We start from the raw sequence: 17,843 nt of genomic DNA on the forward strand, positions 1-17,843 counted from the left end.
CTTGGAAGGAACAAGCCTTTGTTTAGTTGCATGTACTGTATTTTATTCAGCTGCAAATTTCATATGAGAAGTCATGAAAAGCAAGTCCATTATAAAGTAAATGAATATACTTACAGTTTCCTATATTTGAAGGTTTTCTCCTTTATGATTGTTTCTCCTGAAAGATCCCCAATATTATTCTTTGCTTATCTCCTGTGTCAGACTCTCTACAAATCAAGATTGTTTAGGGAGAGGTGATCCCTAAAGTAGCTAGGGGCTAATCCCATGGAGAGCTTTGTCTATCTTTATAAAGACCTTGAACTGGACTAGGACATAAATTTAGAGTCCCTGCACAGGGCAGATCACTGGAGTGATGTGCTCATGGTGCTTATGCTTTGTGTTGCTAACTAGATGGGTTGCTGAGTTTTGTACCAGTTGGAACTTTTGCAGGGGATGGCTCTATACTTACCTGCCGGGTTGACGCATAGCGTTCGACTTCTCGGAGTTCGAACTATCGCGTCTAATCTAGACGTGATAGTTCGAACTCCGAACGCGCTCCCGTCGACTCCAGAACTCCACCACCGCGAACGGCGGTGGCGGAGTTGACGGGGGAGCCGCGGGCTTCGATCCTGCGGCATCTGGACAGGTAAGAAGTTCGAACTAAGGTAGTTCAACTTCAGCTACACTATTCGCGTAGCTGAAGTCGCGTACCTTAGTTCGACCCCCCACCCTAGTGTAGACCAGGCCCTAGATATAATGAATTGCGTTAATCAAGCCCAGAGGTTACAAATGTGTGGATCACTGTAAGCAAGTCTGGGTCTAGTATGATGAGGCACAGTCTTCTGGCCATCTAGAGATGGAAGTGGGCATTTTGTGCTGCTAAAGAGCATCCATAGCTATTTAGGCATCTAGTAGCTTTTGAGGCCTCAAAAAGAACCCCATGGCTACAGACTGATTTAGTGCTCTGAGAGCAGATGCCCTCCAAAGTAAATTTTGTACAGAAGGCAAGTTCTTCAAAGTTCTTTCCTCTTCATGCCAGCATCACTCTCCTTCCCCCCTCCCGCTCCTCCTCCCCTCTGGATTCAGCTTGCACTTGCTTCTTTTCATCCAGAACCTGATTTTTGCTCTTCACTGAGAAAGCCAGCAAAGTTGCTTCTTGTATTTGATATAAAGTGGATATGCAGCTGGTTGTCATTCAACTTATCATGGTATTTCGGCCCATTTAGCTCCCTCAAAAAATTTTTTTTGAGAGGATGAATAGATGGGAGAAAAGATTGAGCAAGAGGTGAGGGTTCTTGAATTAAAGGAACAATTATGCAAAATCTCTCCTCTGGGTTTAGTCTGGGGTGAAGGACTGAAGCTGTTTGATGCTTCTTTCATATCTACAGCCTCTTTGGAGGTAGGACAGGGGTATTTAATGATCTATGGTAACAAATTCCATAGAAAGATCCTGCAGGATGACTATGGATGTACTTTCCTGGTCTATAGACCATAGGAGGTCATCCACCTGCACAGCAAATGCTGTCTTTTTGGACCTTGTCATGGCTTGAAGTCTAACTAAGAGGAATACAGGAAATTGGCAGCTGACAAAGAGCATTACATGCTGGTTTTTTATATCTTCTCAGTTTAAAAAGGGAGGTTGCACACTAGGCAGAAGTTTGTAAGGTAACCGGCATTGAGAGATGGATTGGACTGTTGTTTTCTGGTAATAGATTTCCCTCTTCAAAGGATCTATTGACAATGGGCCTGATTCTTTCCTGTCTGGCACCTTGTGTATATAGCTGTGCAGAGTGCATATGAAGTGGATATAAAATATTTTTCTAATATACATAGACCCCAGCAGAAGGAATTCTTATAGACTTGTGCCACTTCTGGGAAGGAGGCAAAAAGATCTCACTTCTCTGATACCAAGGCAGCAAAGTTGCGCCACATATAACTTTCCCATGCAAGTACTAATCATAGAAGCATTAACGACAAACAAAGTCACCTCTGATCTTTGTCCTTTATGGCAGGTAAAAGCGAGTAGAGAACCTCTGGATGATGCTGTTTATATCTCATAACATAGATTTAGTCTAATTCTCTACTGCTCTCCCCTTTGTGTAGTCAGTTACACTTGTGCAAAGTGGATGCAAAATGCCTTCAGACAGGAAATGAGGGCAGAGGGTGAAGGCCAGGAATTTGATTTAAAATTAAATTGTTGAGTATTCACTTTAAAAGTGCAAAGCTGCACCACCCCATGAGTAGTCCTGTAAGTCATAATGCCTCAGATAATTCTATTCACTCTCTGCTTTCATTTTGCTCCAGGAAAGTTGTCATTTGCTGGTGTCATATAGTACTAGCAAATTATGGCAACCTCATATGTTGGCCCAGCTTCCACCAGAACTCAAAGTTCAAGGAGTCTGTGCAAAACGGAGTTCTTACTCCCACCCTCACTCCTCTATGGAGATATGTAGACCAAGTCACAATTTAGCCCAGGAAAACTTGTATGAGGTAAAAAATAACAATGGTGCTCAACAATGACCAATCTGAATTCTGCTTAATGTAAATAAAAGCTGTTGCTTTTTGGACGAGTCCTTGTTTTCCAAGTTTCAGAACAGAGTGAAAAGTTTTTAGCTAATTTACAAACCCCTGAAAGTCTGAGTTTACTGAGACACAAATACTGACAATCCCCTCCACAAAAACACCATGATAATATACATAACATAATTCTAAAGTGATGGGGAATGGCAAGATTGGATATTGTGTCTAGGAAACAGAAGAAAGCAAAACAAAATAATCATCACTTGTTTTTTAAAGCAATAAATATATACTTTTTGTTATCAGTTTTCAGCACAATGCTGAAAAATATATAATTTTCCAGCTGATTTCCTCCGTTCCAGTTATTGTTTGTGTGTCTGACAGCCTTAAAATGATGGTATTAGAGCTGCAGTAGAAATTTCAGATATAGATTTGAAATGCATTGGACAGTAGGTGTGTGTTTTGGAAAAGATGAACTAAGATTTACTTTTTTTTAAATAATCTAATGGATAACATTTGCTATTTCATACATAATCATTACAAATAATTTGGTAGTGATAATAAGGTTGTCATTTTAGCATTTAGCTAGTAGATGCTATATTACCAACAATAATAGGTGCCAGTTGTAGTATTTCATAGTTGGTCTGGCAAGACTGGAGTTAAAACTGTTATAAGGAAATCTTGAGCAATGCTTTAGAAAGCTGCACACTGCACACTGTCTGTGTGGACCCTGTTGCTGCACACTAAATGTTTCCTAGTGAGTTTTGATCTCCTCTGCTTTGAAGTGTCTCCGAACTCCATAAAAGGAAAGGTTCTTTCAGTTGGTTCAGCATAGGCCCAGATTGTCTTGTTGCTTTTATCTCTAGTATCTTCTAATCCTAGCTGCTGTAGCTAACTCATGAGTCCCCCTGTCTCATGGTCCGTCTTGCACAGGAATCTCTCAGTGAACACGAGATAAGGCATTTTGAAACTGGCCAATGAAAAAAGTCAGTGCAAGTGAACTGACTGACTGGAGTTTCAAGTTCTAGTGATTCCTCTGGAGCCATGACTACTACAGGGGATATGCCTGCCACAACTGAATATGAATAGCGGGCACTGAGGGGAAGGTTCCAGCGAGTGGCGGGCTACTGTCATGGCTAACCAGGTTCAGTTTAATTGACTATGTGGCTGTGAATCTGCACAAATTGAGACCGATATTGCTTACTGAATCATCTGCAAGTTATGACCACTAGCTTTTAGATGCTACAGCTGCTCACTGAAATCCAGGGTTTTAGGTACCTTTCCTGCCCCTGCCCCCTTCACAAAATTAATAGAAGTTATATGTCAAAATCCCATGTACTCCTCTGAAATGCAGGTGTAAATGTCAGCTACCAGTGTGGCTGTAAATAAGGTGGTGCACACGGCAAAATTTCAAGGAGAGCTGTAGGAGTCAGACCTTCAACTTCCATTCATTTTGTGGGAAATATGAAGGGAATGTCTCATCTCTATGCCACTCTTTTTTGAAACTTCTCACTTCAAAGAGAGAAGCTTGGAAGAAGCAGTTTCAGCAGCTTGTAAGATATTTCCTTTTAAAAGCTAGTAAATTAGTATAATACTAAAACTACGTTGTGGAGGATTTAATGAAGTTGTAGTCCATTTCCTGGCAGACGTGCCTGGTCATCACAAGTCTCTGAGAACAGCAACCACCAGAATAACCTGCAGGAAGCTCTGCCCTTCAGATAAGAAAGATGGCATTGGGCTAAGGGAGAAATCATACTCAATATGTTCTCAGTGTGTGTTTTAAGGAGACAAACTCTTCTGGAGTAATATTTGGAAGGCAACCAAGTTGTGTCCTTCTATGTTTTCAGAGTTCTGTAACAAGTGAAGTAGACATCTTCCCCCTTGTAGCTCAGTCTAAAAGCTCTACTAGAACTAAAGTAAGATCTGGAATCATATTACTATTTTACTACCATACCAAAAACTTCCTGTAACAGACACACATATTTATGTCTCTAATCATTAACATTTTGTACATTGTATATTGTAACAATACTGAAATGGGAAAATTATACTAAGCCAGTTTGGGCAGCAATCTCCTTCTACCAGCTAACATCATTAATAACTGTGGGCTAGATTATGGCTTTAAACCATGACCTGCATTCTTGAAGAGTTCACAGGGACCAGGATAAAGCCAAAGCCCCTGACTCAGCCATAATTCCTCCAAGGGCTCCTTGTATGTGCTCAATAGGGGGCAGCAAATCTGCCACTCTTTGAAAGAGTGCAGCATACGATGGCCCCATTTTCACTCCACATCTCCCTGCAGTCTTTTGGCAGAGCCAGCTGGGAGTTGTGCCAACACTCTTAATGGAGATTATGGCTGGTCGTTATGTGGAAGTGTGAGAGGCTGAAGATAAAAATTATCCTTGCACCTTCCACTCAGGACCAGTTATAGCTACTAAGTACTTGATCTGTTTTGTTACCATTCACATCAGCTCTCTCTCTTTCTTGTCGATGTAGTCCATCAAAGCAGTGATATTTTGGTTGTACTAATTATGTAGAGGCTTCAGGATGTATTTCTGATTCCTTCTGAACTCATGGCCATTAGATAGCTGTACTATGTTAGCTCTGGAAGCATTTTCTTTGACTAGGACTTGAGCAAATTTCCTATTTGCCTCTTTGTCATGCTTTTACCTGCTCATGAGCATTCAAAAGGAAAGAGCAGCTTTGCTGTCTTGTCATAATATATTTTCTGCTTCATTTTTATGAGCTGTCATTATCTTAATAAATCCATTGTTGCTTGAGTTAAGTACATTTCCTTTAACTGGCAATCTTCTTTTTCAGATATTTACCCACTAGCAATTTCTTGAGAGATTCCAGACTGGCCTCACAATGTATTTCTATACACAGGTGTTGCCAAATACAAATAGTGATTTGTCCTCCTTGTTTCCTTGGGTACCAAAACTTTGAACAGTTCATTCTGGTATTCCATTTGACCTGGCATATTTTTAACTATTTGTAATATAATCAAAATTCCAGTGCTTTGAATTTTATGCTAGATTCTCCATCACAGACAATTTTTAAATCAATACTGGATCTTTTTCTCAAAGATCTGCTCTAGGAATTATTTTGGGGAAGGTCTATGACCTGTGTTACACAGGAGGTCAGACTAGATGATCACAATGGTTCCTTCTAGCCTTAGAAACTAGGAATATTGTTAGCCATGATCATGAAGCACCTGATCAGGAATTCCATGTCTCGGGATTATATTAGGAGGTCACACATTTTGCCAATTATTGTCTGTCTGTTGTGAGGATTGTTCTTAGGCTACAGTGATCAATACATTTGACATAATGATAGTTTCAAAACCATACTGGTAATATGTGTTTTCATACCAGAGCAGCTAAAGGTTTCTCTAGCTCTCCTTTTAAATAATTCCATACCCTGATGCCCTTCATGAATGTGACATGTTTCGTAGAGTCACATCCTCCACAACCATTAAATCATCAAAATCAGACCAATAATAATGAACTCAGGATTGTGAATTCTCTCTTTTGCCTCTGGCTAGCCCTCAAGTATCATCCTTTTCAATACTTGTAGTTCTGCATCTTCACAAGTTTCTCGTATCTGTTTCAGTAGTTTATCAGAAGAGGTTGGAAAATTTTCAGTAAGCATATGCACTTGTATTCTATATCATGAGCCACATTAATCTCTGCTTCTGGTAAATGTGCCCTAGATAGTGCATCTACCACAATGACTGTACTATTCAGCATGTGGTTTAGATTAAAATGGTACCTCTGTAATCTCAACCCCAATCTTTGTATTTTAGAGGTTCCTCCCAATATTTTCTAGGAAATGTCTCTGAAGTTTAATGGTCAATTATTATATTATCATAAATGATATACTTCAGTTATTGGTGACACCTTTCATACTCAAATACCATATATAATAGAGGCCAGAATATCTAGTCCATTCTGCTCCCTTTGTGACACTTAGGATGCATCAAGAGAACGCAAACTGCCTCTTTCTCACCAAACAGGGATTCTTCCAGCGTGGGGGAGTCCCAAGCAGCCCTAGGGAGACTGGTGGGGATGTGGACAAAGTTTTGTGCTTCAGCCATCCCTAGATGGGGGACAGCCCCTTGAGGAATATTAGCAGCTGGTGGAGTTTAGAACAGGGTTATGTTGGCCAGAGATGGTTGTGTAACAATGAGCAATTTGAGAATCTTTAATATTTGGAGAGTTAACGTGATGAACATTAATGGTGCCTTTCATTAATGTGGTACCTACAGGTATGAATTAAGCTGATACACTACAAATCTTTATCATGTTTGTGTTGGAAGAAATATTCCCTGATGTCCACCCCTCCCACACACTCCTACCATAGCTCCTCCTAATTTGATATAGCGTTTTTTTTCTGTTTGAATTGTTACTCTGAAAACAGAAAGCAATTGGATCAGCATCCTGTAATAAAGCAGCACATACTATACTCTTGGAGGCAGTTTGTTTGAATGTTGTTGTTTTTAATCAAATAATGCAAACTAAAAGCTAAATGATTACTCTAGCCTTTCTGTCATTTCAGTGAGGAACATATCATGTTGGCAATCAGACTTTTGGCAATGGCTAAGTAGTGTAGTTCTTGGGGGCATAGATGGCAGGTATTTGGGAAAATAGGCAACCTCTCAGGAATCTCTATAGTTCCTGTTTATTATATGGTCATGATATTTTCATGATAGTCTCTGCTTTAGCATTAATTCTTCAGTAGTATATATTCTCAAATATTTTAACTTTAGTTTGACTGTATGGTATTTTACACTGCTACCATTAAAACCTTATTTGCTTGGCACAGTCAGAACTTTTCTTAATATAACATGTTTTTTTTCCTTTGCTTTTATCCTAGATTAGGACATCATGGATATAGGTAGTAGCACCAACTATTCTTTCTCTGCTATGTTCTTCTGGGACTCTTCTGGTGTAATAGAACTAGCAAATAGCAAGCAAAGGAAACACTAGCTGCCAAAGGAAATGGTAAGTGTGATGCACCTGAAAGTTTCCTCATCAAAAAGGGCACTTGCCCAATCTACAAAATCCATTTTTTTTTTTACATTTCTGTAAAACTGCATCCAGATTATTTCTTTCAAATTCAATTTCAATGGTCATTGTTATAAACTCTAATGCAGTATCTCCCATCACATGCAGCTTCTGTGATTTATCCTTTGACTCTGCATTCACTAAATGAATGAGAAATCATTGCTGGAACTTCAGGTGGAACAGTCTGTCCAAAAATCAGGCCATCATTCATTTATATGTCTAATATATGGATCTCCAGTTCCATCCTGTTGTAATAATTGTATCCTATAGAAGTGATGTTTGCTTACATTATATAGAAATGTGTTAACATTTAAGTAGGTCCAAAATTCTGTTTCCTAAAAGAAGGCTTGACGATAGTCAAGTGAGGCCTGGTAATATACGAATAAAGTGAAGTGAGACAATTCAGAGGCAAGTTAGGACATAACCCCAGGTTATGTTGTAAAAATATTTGTTTCTAACAGGTTTTAACAAGAGTTTTGGATGTAATGTGAATATTTTGGAGAACGCTATGTATATTGGTATTGGTATGACATTTACTTTTACCTTAATTAAGAAGATACTTAATGTTAACTACCCAATGAGCAGGTAGAAGGTATGTTAAGTATGTAGAGGAAATTTAGATACTTTAAAAGGCAGGTTTAATGCTAATTAATTAAGGGGGTGTTGTTATAATTATAAAAAGGGTAGAAGGCTAATTTTAGATTAGGTATGCCCTTCCACCAGTTACTGCTAGAGAAAGTATTGTACCCTTTCTTCTCATCCAAGGACCAATCACCCCTGGATGCATCATTTTGTCTTAGAATGTAAGAAAAATGCAGTGTATGGTTATATTGTAATGCTTGTTTATTTAATATAAAATAGTAAATTAAACAAAGTCTTTAATTTTATCTCCCACTGTGTCATTCACAGTCCTTCACTAAATGAAATGATCTGTACCCTCCCTGGAGGCTTGAACCTTAAAGAATTCAGTTTAGTTTTATTCCTGATTTTTAAACTACTAATTTTAAACCACATAAATCAAAGCTGTACCATGGTTGCTGCTATCTGATATGATGGTGTAGCAGACCTGGCCTGTGTCTCAACACTCCTATGCTTTTTTGATTCACACAGTTTGTGGACCCACTGGTCTTCCTTTCCCACTCCTGTGGAAGGGTGCTGTATTTCTATAGAGATTTGCTGTGGAGCTCCCATATATGGTGTGCAAGGGAATTACAGAGCTGCTTTGCATGGACCTTACTTCTGGGAGCCTGGCGTAATGGAAACGTAGGGCTTTCTGTGGTTATGCAGCTGGGAACAGGTAATTGCACCTTAAACACACAACAATGTTAGAGAGATGCTATTACAGCTGCATCGGTTATATTAGGAATTAGTACACTAATGCAGGTTAATAAAGCATTGTAGAGACTTCCACTCAAAACTTCATTCTGTCTTTTCTTTCATTGTTTCTATAGGTTGCCTTTCTTCTTATAAGATTAGGGTCTGCTTTAAGTTTATCCTGAAGGCTCTGTGTTAGGTTTCAATTATTTTCAGTATTTTTAGGTAAATGTTTTAAGACTTGATTTAGGTTTTAGAATTTGTTTCTCTGGGTTCAGGATCTAATTTAGTTTTGTTTTTGTTCATCATGGTTCACAATTTGATTAGTTTTAGGGCTAATTTTCTTCAAACGGTTTACAGCTATTTACCAAGAGCTATCCGCAACCAAAAACTAATTTAAAAGGAAACATTACAAAGAAGAAGGAGGGAAAGTAAAAAGAAGAATGTTACCTTTTTAAAAATGTGACGTTGAAATTTTTCCAGATTGCATACCTATGTTGTCTAAACACTTTTACAGCCTCTGAATTCTCCCCACTAGTCCAGAGATTTAAAAACCTTAGCAAGCTCAGTTCTTAATCTTGTAATCTCTGCAGCATCTTGCAGAAATTAACTGATTAAAAAATGAAATCAAAACTTGTGTGCCAACCATCCACTCACTATATGGTACTGTCTGACTACAAACCAAAAAAACCAATAGTAAACTTGGCAGCTTTCTTCAGTTATTCAAGTGCCAATTAGACGGCCATTACCAGACAAATACATTATTTCATTTATTTTATTTGTAATTAGTTACCACTGAAATTATTTGACAGAATTAGCATAATAACATGCTCTCTCCTTCTTTCCTATGTGTTTTCTAAAAAATCAACAAAATCTATTATCAAACAACAGGCATTCACTCTCCATTCAACTGATGTTCCCTTTGAGCTTTGTGGAACATGCCTTCTACTGTACTAATGGTCTTATTTATTTCAGGCCAGTAAGCAAAGCTTTTCAGCCAAATTCAGCTGAGTCCTATGCTTTTTACAGGAACCCAGCTGTGACAAAAATAATAAAATAAATAAATAAATAAAAAGAAGGTATTCAAAGGAAGGAACTGTTAGGGAACATGATTTAAGGCCCACTCCAAACCCCACTGAAGTCAGTGAAGTCACCTGTCGGTTTTGGATCAGGCCTTTGGTGTAAGAGAAACTGGGATAAATTTTAAAAAAAATGGAGCCCAGTTTGCACACTCAGAACATGCTTGTCCATGCTCAAAATAGGCATGGTAATTGCATGCCCCCATGTGGGTCTCCAAGTACAACTCTATATATACATTCTCTATATCACTATGGTGCCCCATTTTTGAAAATTAAGCCCTTGAACTCAATCCAGATTAGAAGTTCCTAATAATGGTTCTACATTTAGTGAGACCATTCTTCCTCAGTTTTTGCTTTCTGGGCTTATCAATATGAAAACTCATAATTAGTCACTGACATCCTTTTTTAATGGGCTCTTCTATGACTCCAAAGTTCTGAACTGAGACTGAAAGTGGGGAGTAGATGCACCAACCAACACGTCTAGAGAGATGCTTCCAAGTGCACTTGATACACCTGAGGAAAGAGGTAACATGCACTCATCCCAACATTTAAGTGACAGTGCTAGCTAGTATGCAGAGGAGCCAAGGTCATGGTTGCCATCCCACTCCAACACATCTCTGAGGTGCTAAACATTAGCAAGTCCTCTGAGTGCTTTGGGATGTGTAAAGCCTCATTATGGTGTCTTCTTGCACAGGATTGGTTCAGGAAAAGGGATTCCTTCACACTTCCTGTAGCACACTCATGCAGATTCAGGTATGAATTAGCTATATATTTTAAGGATCTAATGGAAAAACATAGAGCTGTTTCTCTTTGAAAGGAGGACAGTTTCTGAATTTCAGTGTTGCAGTTTTGAAAGAACAGTTCTTTGTATGGGTGTACGGTGTCAAATTCATCCTTGGTGTAATGCCATGAAAGTCAACAGAGTTACTTCAAGGATTACTGTCTTCACTGTACAGTTCCCTGTTGTGTTTTTCAATAGACAGCAATATTAAGGTGAGTGAACTTTTAAAGGCAGAGAGCTTAGAAGTTATGAAATATTGGATGTGTTTGATTACCCCACACTCTGTTTTATTTTATTTTATTAATCTGCTTTTTCCTCAGGGGTTATTTTTCCCCAGAACTCCTCTAACACAATTATTATCCAGATTTTTTCAGAGAAATTTTTCTTTCTGTCAAACTCTGTTTCAAAGATTTTTTTTTTTAAAAAGTGTAGTAAGAGATTCAGCCATTGTAAATTTTTTGTAGAGATATGTTTTCTTTAATCAGTGCTTTTTACATTCATTGGGAATAAAAAATCTCTTTACTATGCTGAAGGAATTAAGCTCTGAAGAGATTGTTTTAGTTCTCTTTGTTTATGATGATTTGTTAGCTCTTGACTGCAGAAATAATTTTGTTGTTTACATTAATCTATGGTGGCAGTATTAAGTTCACATCATACATAAATATAATTATTGATCATTACCAGCTGTAATTCAGTGTTAGAATTACAGATTTACATAATTGTGCTATTAAGTGTAAACTTGAACTTCATATCTGGGGTCACAAATAACTGGAGGCAGTAGAGAAAGAAAATTCTGATTATATGTCATTCATATTTTAATACATACTGTTGCAATTTTGATCAGTGTTAATGTAAATATTTTTATGAACTATACAGCAATGAGATGCTAATGGCGGGAAATTACAGCAATATTGATCTAGCTAATAAAATGGAATGCATTAGTAACAGAGAATATTTATTATCCACTTCAAAAATTAGTATACATCATCTTCCCAGGGAAAATTTGTGCCATCTAGGTTTGAGAAAATTTATTTTTCTGGATATGGTCTAAGCTTCCTATCAAGTAAAAATCAAACAGTCAGAGACTATCTTGTTTTTGTTGCCTGCAGCTTTTCCACTGATAAAGATTCAGAGGGGAACAGGCTGTGTAAAGGAACTGTGTAATATGTCCTGAGCTCCTCCTGATATAATCTGTACATAAGAAAAGATACTCTGAAAATGATCAAAAAGTACAATGGGCTTTGTCCAAAAATAATTTTAAAGACATTGTGTGTAAGTGTGTGTGTGTGTGTGTGTGTGCACGCACATACATATGTATAGTGTTTATATATAGACGTCTCATGAATTACCTCAAGTGAAGATTGTGAACTAAAGACTCAGTTCTGATCTTGGATGGAATGCAGGCAGCATCTTGTAAAATGTACAACTGTATAAGATCTCTGGTTTGTTTTTGAAACACAGGGCAATGCCAACCCACCTACCTGAGATCAGCTGGAGTGCAATGTATTACAAACAGAAGCAGCTAGCCTTCCCCCCCCCACCCCTTTTTTTGGGGTTCTTGGAGGGAGCGGGCAATTAGGTATGTGATTGTGCTGGGTGTTTTCAAGCTAGGAGGGCACATACTCTACCTAGAATTCTTTCCTTGGGAAGTATAAACCATGTATGGCCCATCCAGCATCACAAGACCCACTGGACCGTGGAATAGTTTTCCAAAGGAAGTAACTGATGACCCATCATTTGCAACATTTAGAACTAGATCTGAAAGGAGAACTAACAAATAACTCTGGGTTCAATCCTTAAAGCAAACCTGACTGGAAGTGAGGTAAACCGAATGTCAAGGTCTTTTTCCCATGTCACGTTGCTATGATCCTATCTATGATCATGCAGTCAGAGTTTACCTCAAAGTGCAATTTTATATCACATTATAAAGCATATAAATCCAATCAGATTAACTGGCTAAATAGTCAGTTAACTTTCCTTTGAAAGAGAATGTGATGAAACGTCCAAGAGGTCCCTCCACTATCACTGTGATCATCTACTCCAGTCCAGATGCTTAAATTGTACTTATTCTGGCCAGCAAGTGGAGATGAATACCTGAGAGTTTGATCACATTATCTTACTTTTACACCAGGACCGAATGAGAATCAGGCTTTGGGGGAAGGCATGAAGTGGGGGCAGGGCCTGGGTGGAGATGGCGAGGGAGCACCCCCCCAGCAGATTAGAAACTCAGAACCTATGTCCCGGGCCCTACACCTCTCCAGAGATGTCCCTGATAGTAATGATATTTGTCTCACTATTGGCATTGCTGGATTTTAAGTTACTGTACTAGAGGAAGGGCTATGTATCCCACTAGTAACCCCAGGGCCATGCAGACACCCGTATGTCTCAGAATGCAATGCTTTTGCACAGAAGAGAAATCAGGGCATTATGGTATGTAGGCAGTGATGAGCTGCCAAAATCTTAACAATCAGTTCCCTATAAAAAGTTCTGATTTGGGGGGGGGGGGAAGTGGCGGAGGGGCCGGGGCGGGGGGAGACATACTCATGGGACCGGGGTCCCCTGCAGGGCCTGGGGAAAATTGCCCCCCCAAGTGGCCCTGGAGCTTGCAGTCTCCTCCCCCCCTTACCTTGCCTGCAGCTCAAAGCAGCAGGATGACTCAGGAGCTCAGCTGAGTGCCCAGCTGGTGGCAGCTGGCCACACTTCAGCTGGGGGGGAAATGGGGGAGGGGCCAGGGAACCTCAGCCTCCCCAGCTGGGAATCCTGGGAGCAACAAGATGGTCCGGCCCGTGGACCGGAGTTCTTTGCCTACCCCTTGGCCCTTTAACAACCGGTTCTCCACGGTGGTCTAATTTTAGCAACCGGTTCTTGGGAACTGGTGGGAACCCGCTCCAGCTCACCACTGTATGTAGGTGTGACAATCTGTACCCCTACGTTCACTCCTTTTGCAAGACTAAGTTAAATTTTGTACAAAGCATACTGTGTAAGGTATCATTTGAAAACTCATGATTTGCTGATCATTATTGTCCTAGTAAAATACATGCCTCCTGAACATCAGCTAGAGATGATACTTGTGCTAGAGAAAGGTCTGTAAGAGGAGAGGGGAGATGCCCCAAATCATCTCTCCCTGGTTCTCTACTCATGCACAGCATCATCAACACCCAAACAACAAAGGAATCAGCACTGGACGGGGAGGAGATCCTGACTGAAAGAGGTTCCGCCAGTAAGACTGCTGGAACATGTGGTGAGAGAGACCTTTGCTTTGTATTCACTTAGCTTGTTAAGTTAGGTGCTAGTTGTGTTTTAGCTTTTAGTTCTTTGTAACCAGTTCTGACTTATATGCCTCATTACTTGTAGTCAGCTAAACTTTCTGTAGTTAATAATTGTGTTTTATGGCTTTATCTAAACCAGTCTGTTTGGATTGAAGTGCTTGGGAAACTTTGTTTGGGATAACAAGATTTGTGCATATCATTTTCTATAAATAAATGATAGACTTTATATGAGCTTGTATTGTCCTGGTGGGTTGTGGGCAATAGAAGATGCACATTTCAGGGGGAAAGTCTGGGACTGGCAGTTTGCTGGTGTTGCCCTGCAGTGTAATTCATGAGTGGCTGGCGTTAGCACTCATATAGTATATCTGGGAGTGATTTACATGCTGGAGGCTGTGTGAACAGACCAGGAGTGGTTATTCTCACAGTGAAGCAGGGTAAATCAGGTAGGAAAATCAAGGAGACACAGCTACTCATCAGTCCAGATTGTACCCTGGATAATGTCACAGCAGACAATTTTAAATACACCTTTTTTCCATGTTTACCTTAAGTGTTAAATACTTTGCATGGTGGAAAATAAGCATTTATCCATAATACATAGTTTTCATTCAGGTCACGATATAAAAACTTTCTAAAACTTCATCTTCACCCATTTTCTGTGAAAGCCTCTGGTCTTACACACAAAGTCAACCAGAAATATCAATTACGTTTATTTTATTGAACACATCACAAGCCTGCAGAAACTATAAAAGGAATGCTAAACTCCATCGATTATTCCTTTAGATACATCCAGTTCTTTTCAAGGAGATGTTTCTCCTTCAGGCATGTTGTTTTGCAGGAGGGCAGGGAAACCTATTGCCTTTCACTGCTTCTTGGGCTTGCCCTTGGCTTGCATTTGCACCAAATTGTTTAGCTGTATTTATATTCCACTGCATGTGACCTTGCAACATCACTGATGTCTTAGAGCTCCTACAGCCGTTTAGTTTTCTTATCCATTGCTTGCCCACATAAAGCAACATTAATGCCTCTCTTACCACCTGAAAGGCTTTTGAAGTGTATCAGTATATTTACAGTCAGAAAAGGAAAATAAACAGGAGACACAAGTAGGAGATTCGAATTCTGAATTTGAATCTCCTACTTGATTCAATAGGATTTGAATCTCCTACTTAAATCTCCTACTTGTGGAGTAGGGCAATTTTTAGAGGGAAGGCTGTTTGGGTAGGGCAAAGAAAATGTAAAGAAAAGAGGGAATATTTTTTCCAGTTTCTGGCTCCTTCATGTGAACTGGTTAGTTGCACCTGGGTAATTTTCTCAATGTGGCTACCATGTAATTAATGGTGGTAATACAAAGGGGTTCTATGTGTTATGTGTTGTCCTCGTAAATTGGGTTAACCACACTGTTGTTGCCCTAGTGATATATCTTCTGCACTTATTAGAATTTGCTTCCAATGTACATAACATTTCTTGCAATGTTTTGTGAGGAGATTTCCTTTGGTCCTCCAGTCATGTGTTTATTTTGAGAAGGGAATACTGAAAAATGTACATGAACAGAGGATATAAAGGAGGAATAATTAGAAATTTGAATACCAACATAGAAAACAAACATTAATAAAATAAATATTTGGAGTGGGATAATTCAACACCTAATTTTCCTTTGAGACCCACAGAAGGTGGCTCAGGCTTGCCCTCCAGCATCCTTTTGTCCAATAACAGATTAAGGTGCTCTTTATATTTGTTTCATAAGAATGTGTCTCAGACTATAAACAGTTTAAGCTAAAATCCACCTACAAAAAACTCACGTGTTCCCTCAGTGTTAACTGTGACTCTTTTTTAGAAAGACACGTTCAGAATCCTTTTTGCCCTCTTTTGTTAACTTTTCCATGTATTGATGAACAAACTGAGGAAAGCAAAACAACAATAATAAAAAGATAATTAATTTAACACACAGTGCATACATTTAGAAAAATAATACTCTCTGGAAAATGCAAGACATAATCCATAATGAAATATGAAAGAAATTTGACTCTTTTTCTGTTACATAAAGATATAATTTCTTCCTTTCTTTTCTTCTCCCTTTGTTTGCTTGTCAGACTTTGGAAGGTTCAACTTAAAAAAAAATGTTGGGACTTAACAGAAAAAAACCTCTACTTTTGTTCTTGATGTTAATGCTAACATTAAGTCAGTATTTTGCACAGCTGTTCACACTTTATAAAAGTAAAGTTTCCCTTCTGATAGGAACAATGCATTTTAAGCCTATTTTTGTAGGAGATTTAGATGTGTGAATCAGTGCTCAGAAGATTTAAAGATGTGAAATGAAATACAAAAGTGAAAGGTGGAAGGTCACACAACACTTAAACTATATGGAAAAATAAATAAACTTTCAACATACTCTTAAAAATGAGACAAATAGACAACAGTATTAAGAGAAATATAATTAAGAAAGGCATCATTTATATCAAAATATGTACTGTAACTAAGATTTTGAATCCAAGGATCTATTAAAGCATCTGTAACCTTTTATGATGTGTCATCATTATCAATCTATATCCAGCTAAATATTTATTCACATGGTACTATAGGGCATTAGAGTTTAGCTTTTGGACTATCAAACATAAGGGGTGAAATCCTGGTCTTATTGGAGTCCATGGGAATTTTCCAGAAATCAGAATTTCACCCATAAAGTAACACACACTTAAGTATACTTTTAATTAATAATAAAAAGGATTAATAATAGTAATAATTAATATTAGTATATGAACAATTGGTGAATTGGTTTAGCTAAAGTAAGAACAGGCCCCAAATCTGAACAGTTACTTTTTCAAAGTTCAAACATTTTAAATAACATTTCCCCCCATTGTTTTTCTTATTTTGATTGCACTTTTTCTTCCTGGTTTTTGGTTAGAAGAGGAAACATCAAAATATCACATACTGTCCTGTTGTTATATTTCAGTCTGATTGGCTGTTCAGAGATTTCAAAGCCAGAAGGAACTGTTATGATCATCTAGTCTGACCTTCTGTAAAACACAGGCCAAAGAACTTCCCCAAAACAAATCCTAGAGCAGATCTTTCAGAAAAAAACATCTAATCTTGATTTAAAAATTGGCGGTGATGGAGAATCCACCACGACCCTTGGAAAATTGTTCCACTGATTAATTACTCTCACTGTTAAAAATTTACACCTTATTTCCAGTCTGAATTTGTCTAGCTTCAACTTGCAGCCATTGGATCCTGTTATATCTTTCTCTGATAGATTGAAGAGCCCATTATTAAATATTTGTTCCCCTTGTAGATACTTATAGGAAGAGTCAACACAGTTTTTATAAAGGAAAATCATGCCTCATCAATCTATTAAATTTATTTGAGGGGGTCAACAAACATGTGGACAAGGGTGATCCATTGGATATAGTGTACTTGGACTTTTTCTGAAAGTGTTTGATAAGGGCCTGACCAAAGGTTCTTATCCCATGACAGCTTACTTTGTTTAAGAGGGAAGGTCCTCTCCTGGATCAGTAACTGGTTAAAAGATAGGAAACACAAAGTGGGAATAAATTATCAGTTTTCACAGTGAAGAGATGTAAACAGCAGGGTTCCCCAAGGATTTATATTGGAATGGTGCTGTTCAACATACTTATAAATGATCTGGAAAAGGGGGTAAAGAGTGAGGCCAAGTTTGCAGACAATAGAAAATTACTCAAGGCTATGGCTACACTTAAACTTCAAAGCGCTGCCGCGGCAGCGCTTTGAAGCGCTAAGTGTAGTCAAAGCGCCAGCGCTGGGAGAAAACTCTCCCAGCGCTGTCCGTACTCCACCTCCCTGTGGGGAATAACGGACAGCGCTGGGA

At 38.7% G+C, this 17,843-nt stretch overlaps 1 long non-coding RNA gene across 1 annotated transcript; it reads left to right on the forward strand.

The window, feature by feature from the left end:
• Positions 1-7,406: 7,406 nt before the first annotated feature.
• Positions 7,407-13,926, forward strand: LOC120408646. The gene is made up of 3 exons (XR_005600846.1): positions 7,407-7,499; positions 8,673-8,859; positions 13,883-13,926. It is a non-coding gene; the product is annotated as an uncharacterized LOC120408646 (long non-coding RNA).
• Positions 13,927-17,843: the final 3,917 nt, after the last annotated feature.

Source organism: Mauremys reevesii, linkage group 6 (genome assembly GCF_016161935.1).
Source record: "Mauremys reevesii isolate NIE-2019 linkage group 6, ASM1616193v1, whole genome shotgun sequence".
Taxonomy (NCBI): Eukaryota; Metazoa; Chordata; order Testudines; family Geoemydidae; genus Mauremys; species Mauremys reevesii.